Genomic DNA, 10052 nt, shown 5'->3' with positions numbered 1-10052 from the left:
CAGGAGGCGAAAACACACTATTAGCAATAAATATCAGAACGTTGTTGAGAATGTAGTGCAGTGGTGACCATATATCCATATTATAGGTGTAATTGAATTTCGTGCCAACTGGTGTTTCACTTTACACGAATCAGGCGTCACAAAATTTATGGTTGTGAGATAAACAAGGACTTTTCTGCGTTCCACTTGCTCATAAAACGAAGACGAAAATGGCAAATGGGATAAAGAAGAGTGATTGGTATTTCGCGTGAAGCAAATGGCCGCTCTTTCGGCTGTTCCCAGAGAGGGACATTGCTTCGCTAAAACAGTTATCAGACATCTTTATGGCCATGTGTCTCTTGGTGACAAGGTGGGGAGAAATTCATCGTGCCAACAACTCGAGCTTCTGAATAAATTAGAATATTCTTTTGTTGGTTTGTTGCAAAATATTTCGTTCTGCTTATTCCACTTGCGAGTGTTGAATGTCAATATACGAGGAACATTCATTAAAGATTTCCCTTGACCCACTTAGGAATATTGAATATAATTAAAATTTCACATGTGTATTGGTACATTAGTGTATAGGCCACATGATAATTTACAGCACTGAACTCACATTGCTACCTTTTTTTACAGGGGTTACATTGAAGTAAGGTGTGACTCTGGACCCAGTCGAGTACCGAACAGTAATCAGGTTTCTATATTCGAAAGGTCACAAGCCGAAACAAACCTTTGATGAAATGAAACAAACTTATGGAGATGCTAACCCATCATATGATGTAAAAAACTGGCATCGCCAGTTCCAGTGTAGCCAAACATCTGTCGAAACAGTGCCCGCTCCTGGATGCCCCAATTCTGCCACTGATGAAGAGACCATCCATCAAGTAGAGGCAGCCATTTTGGAAGACCACCGTAGAGCTGTTCGTCAGTTAGCCTAAATTGTGAAGATAAGTGTAGGGTCTGTGGGAAAAAATCATTCAAGATCAGGTGTCTGCATGGTGGATTCCCAGGCTCCTTACTCCTTTTCAGAAGCAAAAACGAGTAGATTGCTCAGAGGCGCTTTTGGACTTGTCAACAAAATCAGTATATAAGCCTTTTTATACAGATATTACACAGGATGAAACAATGGTCCATCACTATGATACAGTGACTAAAGTCCAGTCTATGCAATTGAAGCACTTTCACTCACCACACCACAAAAAGGGTAGGAGTTTAACCCTCTGCGGTAAAGGTCATATCATCTTTTAGGACCAGCACAGGGTAGTGATGACGGATTTCCTGGCCAAGGGTACCATAATTACTGGGATTGACTATGTTTCACTATGTGGCGGGATTTCACAGGAACAACCCCCACACCCTTGCATCACTAACAAATGTCTCCTCAGCACAAACATTTTCCTTACGTTATCCAATGGACTCTAGGACAGAAAGGAAATTAAAACTAAACATGACCTTAAAATTATATATCTTACAACTAACACACTCAAAACAAATTCCTGCATTGAAAATAAGCTTAATCCCTAAAACCTATAATCCTTAAAAGTAAATTAATATATAGGAACGACATTCAAGTAAAACTAATAACACTTAAAGCTAAATAAATGGCGGCAACAACGTTCCATTAAAGACAAAAGCACTAACAAAACTTAAAATAAAACCCACATCAACAAAAAAATAAATGTGTTTATATATATTGGGACACCAACACTCGTCCACACAAAGCCGAACTGTCTTTCACGGCACACTACCACAGCTCTGTGGTTAACTGATTACACTATGTGGAAATTTGCCACAACTGCCTCCCTGATTAGGGTCGTGGTTATCATCATATCTTTGTCGTCATCATCATCAGCAGAAGCAATAGAAAAGAGCAGTCCAAACCAAATCCTCTACCACAGGCCAGGTCACCAATAGTTGTGCAGTCCAAAAGAGTAATCCAAATAAAATCCTCTATTACTGGCCTGGTCAGCAAAAATAAATCCACATTCAAAAAAATAATCTCTCCAAAGGAGGAATTATGGCCTGCAAATAAAAAAAGAAAAATACTTACGAACACTCCCAGCTAACGAAACTGTCACACTATAATCAAAGATGAATAATATACTGTTTCTATCATTCAGAATCACTCCTAGCAAAGATAAATAAAATCATACTTACTGTTAGAATAAATAAATCACTTCCAAGCTGGTCGAAAATGAATAATAACCCCAGCTCTTGAAACCACACTAAACTGCCTCTGACTGCAGTCAAATAAAAAAAAAAAAAGTATTTTCTTAAGACATACACCACCGCCCTAACCTAGTTATAAAAACATTAACAAACTACCTAAATTATACCAACAGTCTTTCTCTTTCTAACCACTTACTTTGCCAAATCCTTCACACAACACTTACCTGATTTTTTTCATTACCCAATCACAGCCGGGAACAGAACCTCTGCTTCGAATAACTGGGCCTTCATATACTCTCTCATTCACTTCTTCCATATCGCTATCATTCATTGTCCTATTTCGATTCCCATGTATACTCCTATCATCTAATATATCATGCATTATCCCATCTACCTCACTATCATCTGGCACTAAAATCTCACTTATATCCGTCAACAATTCATCCATTTCATCAAAACTATTTTCTACTTTAATAAAAGAATTATTCATACTACTTATCATTCGCCTATCTCTTATCCTCGCATTCGTCATACTTTCTCTTACATCATCAAACGAAAAACCACACACACTATAGGTATCATTCATACTCAGCCACGTTTCATCAGTATTAATACTCAATCGTACATTTACACCCTTATCATGCCTATTCTGCTTCCTACCTATACCTTTAAATTTTCCATGCACTTTATCCCCAGTAAAAATTTTCAAACGCTTCTTTTTTCTATATTCAACTGGCACTAATAACTTATTTTCCAGCCCTAGCTTCTCATGCATACTAGGTTCATACTTACTCATTTCCAACCAATTATTCATCCCATTCTCACAAACATTGATCCTATTCCCTCCATACACATAAGAAAATTCATCTAACTAAACCCTCTTACTAACTAGTTTCTCAACTATCCTGGCTGACTTAATCCCTTCTTCCTACAAACCCAAGCTATATGTCCATCTACACCACATTCAGTACACTTAGCACGCTGCTCCCCACACAGCCTCGCATAACGACCATTCTTACCACAATTGCCGCAAATCACATTGGTATGATTACTCCTACATCTATTGCTATATGTCCAGTTATACCAAAGCGATAACAATTAACCACTTTCTCTTTCTTGCACTCACTGATACGATGCCCTATCTCACCACAACCAAAACATGCTCCTAATGCCCATCTACACTCATTCTTTTTGTTTCCTACTTTCCCACACCTATGACACTTCTCTTCACGAACACAACTACCTGACCTACCTTGCTGAGCACTAGCACTCCTATCTCTCCAAATCTGATTCCTTGCCAAAACCCTTCTTTTGTCCTTACAGGTATTCCCATATTACTCGCCCTAACACTTCTATCTACTACCCTGAAAACTTTAAATCAATCAATCAATCAATCTATCTACTACACTATCAGCTACCCTCATTCGTCCTCTCATAACAGCATCTCTAAACCTTAACAAATTCTGGCACACTTCCCTCAATTCCAGTTTTCACATTCACAGGTTTATTTTCTTTCATACATCTATCTAATTCGTAATCATCAACTATCTCTAAAATATCATCCCATGTTAATCTTTCCTTCGTCCACCTCATTTTCTCCTTTCGTTTCAAATTCATAAACTCGGCAACATTCCCAGGTACAGTAGCTAAAAACTTCTCCATTAATTCCTTATTCTCATTATGCCTTCGTCCCCATACTTCTTCCTAACTAATGTTTCCAACCTACATACATACATTAATATTGCTTCTCCTACATTCATCCATGCCTCATCAAAATCATTCTTACACTTATTCCTAACAATCCCTAACACGTTTTACTTGTTCAATTATTCTCTTTTTCTCACTTTCATAATCAACATCCCCTACACTCATTATCATACCATACACCGTCAACAATTACCCTGTAAAATTTTCTCCTAACTCCCTAGCCCAAACTCTCTTACTGCCACCATACTTAGCCTGACAGAACCTTTCATACTCCCTAAAAAAGTAATATACATCCCTACTACTCTGTTCATTAAACCTCTCACACCTGGGTACCTCTCTCATAAACACTGTCTTACATACTTCCTTACCTTCATTCTCACTACTATCCTCACTGCCTAATCCCTTCTAGTTTCCTTCTTCCTCATTTGAGTATAATTAATCCAATTCAACACTTGACTTCCCATCCTTATCCATACCCTTCTTACCTTTTATCTTACCTACCACTTTCACCCATTCATGAGCATCCACACTCTCATCATGACCTTTCTTCTTTTCCCTCTTCATATTACTTTTACCTTTCTTCTAATTCTTCCTATCACCTTTCTGCTCATCCTTAATATACCTAATCTCTTTACCTTCAATATCACTATCACTATCTTTCCCTTTATCACTTACCCTAGCCTTCTCTTCCATTATCAACCCTTTACCCAAAGCAGAAGCCACTCCTCCGACTGCGCCTTCACCCATGAATGTTTTCATCATTTCCATTACCTGACCCATCATAGCTTCTATTCGATTCTCGTTCTCTCGCATTCTTATCACGACACCTTCTACCACTCTCTCTACAGTTCCCTTAAGTGCTTTCAGCTCCTTTCGCATCTCCTCATTCTCACAACTCAGCCTCGCATTCTCACGCAACAATTTCTCTTTCTCTACGGACGACTTCTCCTCACGTTCCTTTATCAACCGCAATTCCTCCTTTAGAACCCTTAACAGTTCTTCAATGTTTCATCAGCTTTAAAATCTAATTCATAAATCTTAATTCAGTCCTTCGTCCTACAGTCCAGCTTCCAATCCCACCTCGGCAGTCCCTGTTTGGGCGCCAAAATAATGTGGCGGTATGTCACAAGAACAATCCCCACACCCTTGAATCACTAACTGACAAATGTCTCCTCAGCACAAGCTTTCCCCTTACGTTATCCAATGGACTCTTGGACATAAAGTAAATTAAAACTAAACATAACCTTGAAATTATATTTCTTACAACTAACACTCAAAAAAAATTCCTGCATTAAAAATAAAATTAATCCATAAAAACTATAATCCTTAAAATTAAGTTAATATATAGGAACAACATTCAAGAAAAACTAATAACACTTAAAGCTAGATAAATGGCGGCAGGCAACAAAATTCCATTGAACACAAAAACACTAACAAAACTTAAAATAAAACACACACCAACAACAAAATAAATATGTGTTTATATGTATTGGGACACCAAAACCTGTCCACACAAAGCCGAACTGTCTTTCACGGCACACTACCACAGCTCTATGGTTAGCTGACTACACTTGTGGAAATTTGCCACAACTGCCTCCCTGATTGGGGTCGTGGTTAGCATCATATCTTCGTTGTCATTATCATCAGCAGCAGCAATAGAAAAGAGCAGTCCAAACTCTACCACAGGCCAGGTCACCAATAGTTGTGCAGTCCAAAAGAGCAATCCAAACAAGATCCCCTATTATAGTCCTGGTCATCAACAATAAATCCACATTAAAAAAATTAATCCCTCCAAAGTAGGACTCACAGCCGGCAAATGAAAAATTAAAAACACTTACGAGCACTCCTAGCTAACTAGACTATTGCACTATAATCAAAGATAAATAATAAACTGTTTCTATCATTCAGAATCACTCCTAGCAAAAACAAACAAGTTGTATTTACTGTTGAAATGAATAAATCATTTCCAAGCAGGTAGAAAATAAAAATTAATCCCAGCACTCACAACCACACTGAACTACCTCTGGCTGCAGTTAAATCGAAAAAGCATTCTCTTAAGACATTCACCACCGCCCTAACCTAGCTCTAAAAACATAAACAAATAACCTCAATTATACCAACAGTCTTTCTCTTCCAGACAATCATTACACTAACTACCTCTCGCTAGCTGACACGCTCTCTCTCTCTCTCTCTCTCTCTCTCTCTCTCTCTCTCTCTCTCTCTCTCTCTCTCTCTCTCTTTGGAAAATCAATCATCCAAAACTACTGCGTAAATTGTGAGAGTCCATCAAACTTGAAAGGCGCGGCATGCTGACCAGAGGAGTTTGACTCCTGTAAGATAATGCTCGTCCACAAGTCGCATAGGCAGAAGCTCAATCTTGTGGCCATGAAATTCTTCCGTCCCCCCTTTATTCTACTGACCCGGCACCATCTGACTTTCACCTCTTTTCAATCATGAAGTCATTTTTGAAGGGGACACGTTTTCCAGATTATCAGACACTGATTTTCAGGTTGGAGTTAAGGTTTGAGGATCAACCCACCGACTTTTACAAAAAAAGGTAACTGAGTTGCATAAAACGATGGGAAAAATGCATAACCCTGGGTTGTGCCTATGTAAAGATAGACTAATGAATTCTCCAAGTTTTGTCTGTTTATGTCTGTTGGAAGTGGGCCAGGGGAAATCTTTAATGAACACTCCTCGTACTATACTTGTGTAGGCTACAAGAGCCATAAAAAATGACACACATAGATTCAACCCTTCCCACCCCCTGCCCCCGTCCTAACTACAAGATGGCAGTTGTGTTTTCCGAGTGTACCTCTAGGGGTATCCCCTCTCACCACCGGATGACCACTTCCTCTCCCTTCTACCCAGGGGACGGGAAGAGACCAAGTTTTGAAATGGTTTGTGTATCTCCATGATCAGGAAAGCTCTACTAGTCAGGATCACCCATACTAGGATAGTTTGCTGTGAGTGTTCAGTCTAAAGTCTCCTACCATCACCATTACACAATGGCCAGCGTGGTGATGAGATGGCCTAACCCAAGACATGAATAGGGTTATGTCTATAGTGTTTTTCCTACAGTGGACTGGAAACTGGTGCATTCGATGTTGTGTGTGTGTATATATATATATATATATATATATATATATATATATATATATATATATATATATATATATATATATACAGTATATATACAATTATATATATATATATGTATAATATATATATATATATATATATATATATATATATATATATATATATATATATATATATATATATATATATATATATATATATATATATGTTTGTATATTGGCTAATCTCTCTCTCTCTCTCTCTCTTTCTCTCTCTCTCTCTCTCTATTTTTATTCTGCGTAAGTGGAGAGCCGATCTTTGCTCTTTTCTGCTTTTGAACATGTTTCATTGCCCTCAGCAATTGCCTCCGAGCTGCTGTTTTATTTACAGCAGAAAATGTCTGTTCTCATCTTTACCTTTAGCTTGTTTGATCTTTATAACCATTTTGTGTTGAGTCTGCCAATTTTATTCCTTGATCATTTAGCTTTTGAATTTGATACAATGTCTTTCTTGAATGTTTTCACTCCGAAACTGGAAGTGATATTTACTGTATTTATTTTTGGCATTCTGGTCTCGCGTGGATAACATGTTTTTAAACTCTCGGTATCTAATTTGCATATTTTAATCATATCCATTTCCATATTCATCTTTTTTTTTTTTAATCTTGTGCTTCAGCAGGCCTTATTTATTTCTCTTTGACATTCCAGATACTTACTAGCAACCTAGGTCCCATCTTTAATTTCCAGTTTTCCATTCAGCACGTTATCACCGCTTCATGCACTTCGTACCTAAAAGTGTTAATATCTCTACAAAATCTACAATTAAAGGACGCATTGTACTTCAGTAACATGATTTGTACACATCTGCCCTCATTTGGACATCCTATTCTCTTAATTTTGTTTCGTTTAAATCATCCATGTATCAGTTTCCCATGTTCTTTTATGTTCTGGTTAGTTCTCAGAAACAGATTTGGTTGCTTAACGCCAGGAGGTGGCCGCTAGAAACGTTTTCAAACTCTGAGAAGTGGCATGATTCTGGTACCAATGCATTACACGATCTTGGTTCGTTCAATAAGAGCAAGCGTCTTGTTTATATATATATATATATATATATATATATATATATATATATATATATATATATATATATATATATATATATATTTATATATATATATATATATATATATATATATATATATATATATATATATATATATATATCTATATATATATATATATATATATATATATATATATATATATATATATATATCTATATATATATATATATGTATATATATATATATATATATATATATATATATATATATATATATATATATATATATATACATGTATATATATATATGTATATATATATATACATATATATATATATATATATATATATATATATATATATATATACATATATATATATATATATATATATATACATATATATACATATATATATATATATATATATACATATATATATATATATATATATATATATATATATATATATATATATATATATATATATATCACTCACTCACTCACTCACTAAATCCCGTCCGGCATTCTCCGGGTTGGGTCCTGCATCTGATGTCGCCATTCTCTCCAGAGATTCCTATCTAATGCCAACTGTGCCAGCTGCTGAAATGTCTCGCCTCTATTTGCTTTCTTGAAGGTTTTCACCCATGAATCTCTTGGTCGTCCTCTTGGTCTATTTCCGGCCACTCGTCCATGCAGCACCATCTTTGGCCATCTGTCCTGTTCCATCCTCTGTACATGCCCAAACCATCTCCTCTGAATATCCTCCACTCTAATCAGAATTGTGTCCTCAACACCAGTCATTTCCCTCACTCTCTCGTTCGTAATTCTGTCCTCCCATCTTACACCACAGATTCTTCTCAGATATTTCATTTCAAAGGCTAATAACTTTTCTCTTCTCTCTTCTGTACCCAGTATTCAGCACCGTATATCACAGTGGGGATTACTATTGCTCTTAATAGTCTAATTTTTAACTTAATGGATATATTTCTATCTTTCCATATTCTTCTTAGCCTTCCAAACGCTTTCTGGCCACTTGAGATTTGGTCTTGAATTGCTCTTTCCATTTTTCCATCTGCTGTGAAAAACACTCCCAAATATTTAAACTCTCTGGCGTCCAATTTTCATACTTTTGGTTTTCTCTCTATTTATCACTAATTCATACCTATTGCACTGCTCCTCCACCATTCTCAACACTCTCTGAAGTTCCTCCTTAGTTTCTGCTAAAAGTACTATGTCATCTGCATATCTCATGTTAGATATTTTTGTCCCTCCGATATCTATGTCACTCTCATAATCTCCAAGTGCCATTCTCATTACCCATTCCAAGTAAAGGTTGAAGAGGTGTGGTGATAGTGGGCAACCCTGTATAACCCCACCAGTTGTTATGAACTCTTCTGTCAAACACTTTCCTTTTCTTACTCTAGCTGATGTCCTTTCATACAATCTCCTGATGGTTTCCAGTATTTTTGGTTCTAATCCCCATTCCTCCAAAATCGTAATCATTCCTTCCCTCCATATGGAGTCAAACGCTTGCCTGAAGTCAATAAATACACAATACAGATCTTTTTCCTTCTCCCAGAATTTTTCTATGATTTGTGAGAAGGTGAATACATGATCGATTGTTCCTCTACCGGCCCTAAATCCTGCTTGCCCCTCATCAATTATTTCCTCTTTTTGCCTTGCTATTCTACTTTGTATGATTTTTGCTAAGACTTTATAAGCATGTGGTAAAAGACTGATAGGCCTATAATTTTTGCATAAGGTGGTGTCCCCTTTCTTGAGTGTTGGAATTATAATGTTTGCAATCCAATCATTTGGAACTGCTTGTCCATCTACTATATCCCTGCATAAATCACACAACCATCATTCTACCATTTTACCACCAGCTTCAAGCAATTCCTTTGGTACTCCATCTATTCTTGGTGCTTTCCCACTTGACATAGCTCTTAAAGCTTTTACCACTTCTTCTATCAGGAGATCTGCCGTTTCCTGTATGTTCCATAGCTCTCCTCTTAGTTCTGGATAATCTTCTCCAGTTACCCGTCTCCCACT

The sequence above is a fragment of the Palaemon carinicauda genome, chromosome 35 (genome assembly GCF_036898095.1).
Source record: "Palaemon carinicauda isolate YSFRI2023 chromosome 35, ASM3689809v2, whole genome shotgun sequence".
Classification (NCBI taxonomy): domain Eukaryota; kingdom Metazoa; phylum Arthropoda; class Malacostraca; order Decapoda; family Palaemonidae; genus Palaemon; species Palaemon carinicauda.
This window is presented reverse-complemented; position numbering follows the sequence as displayed.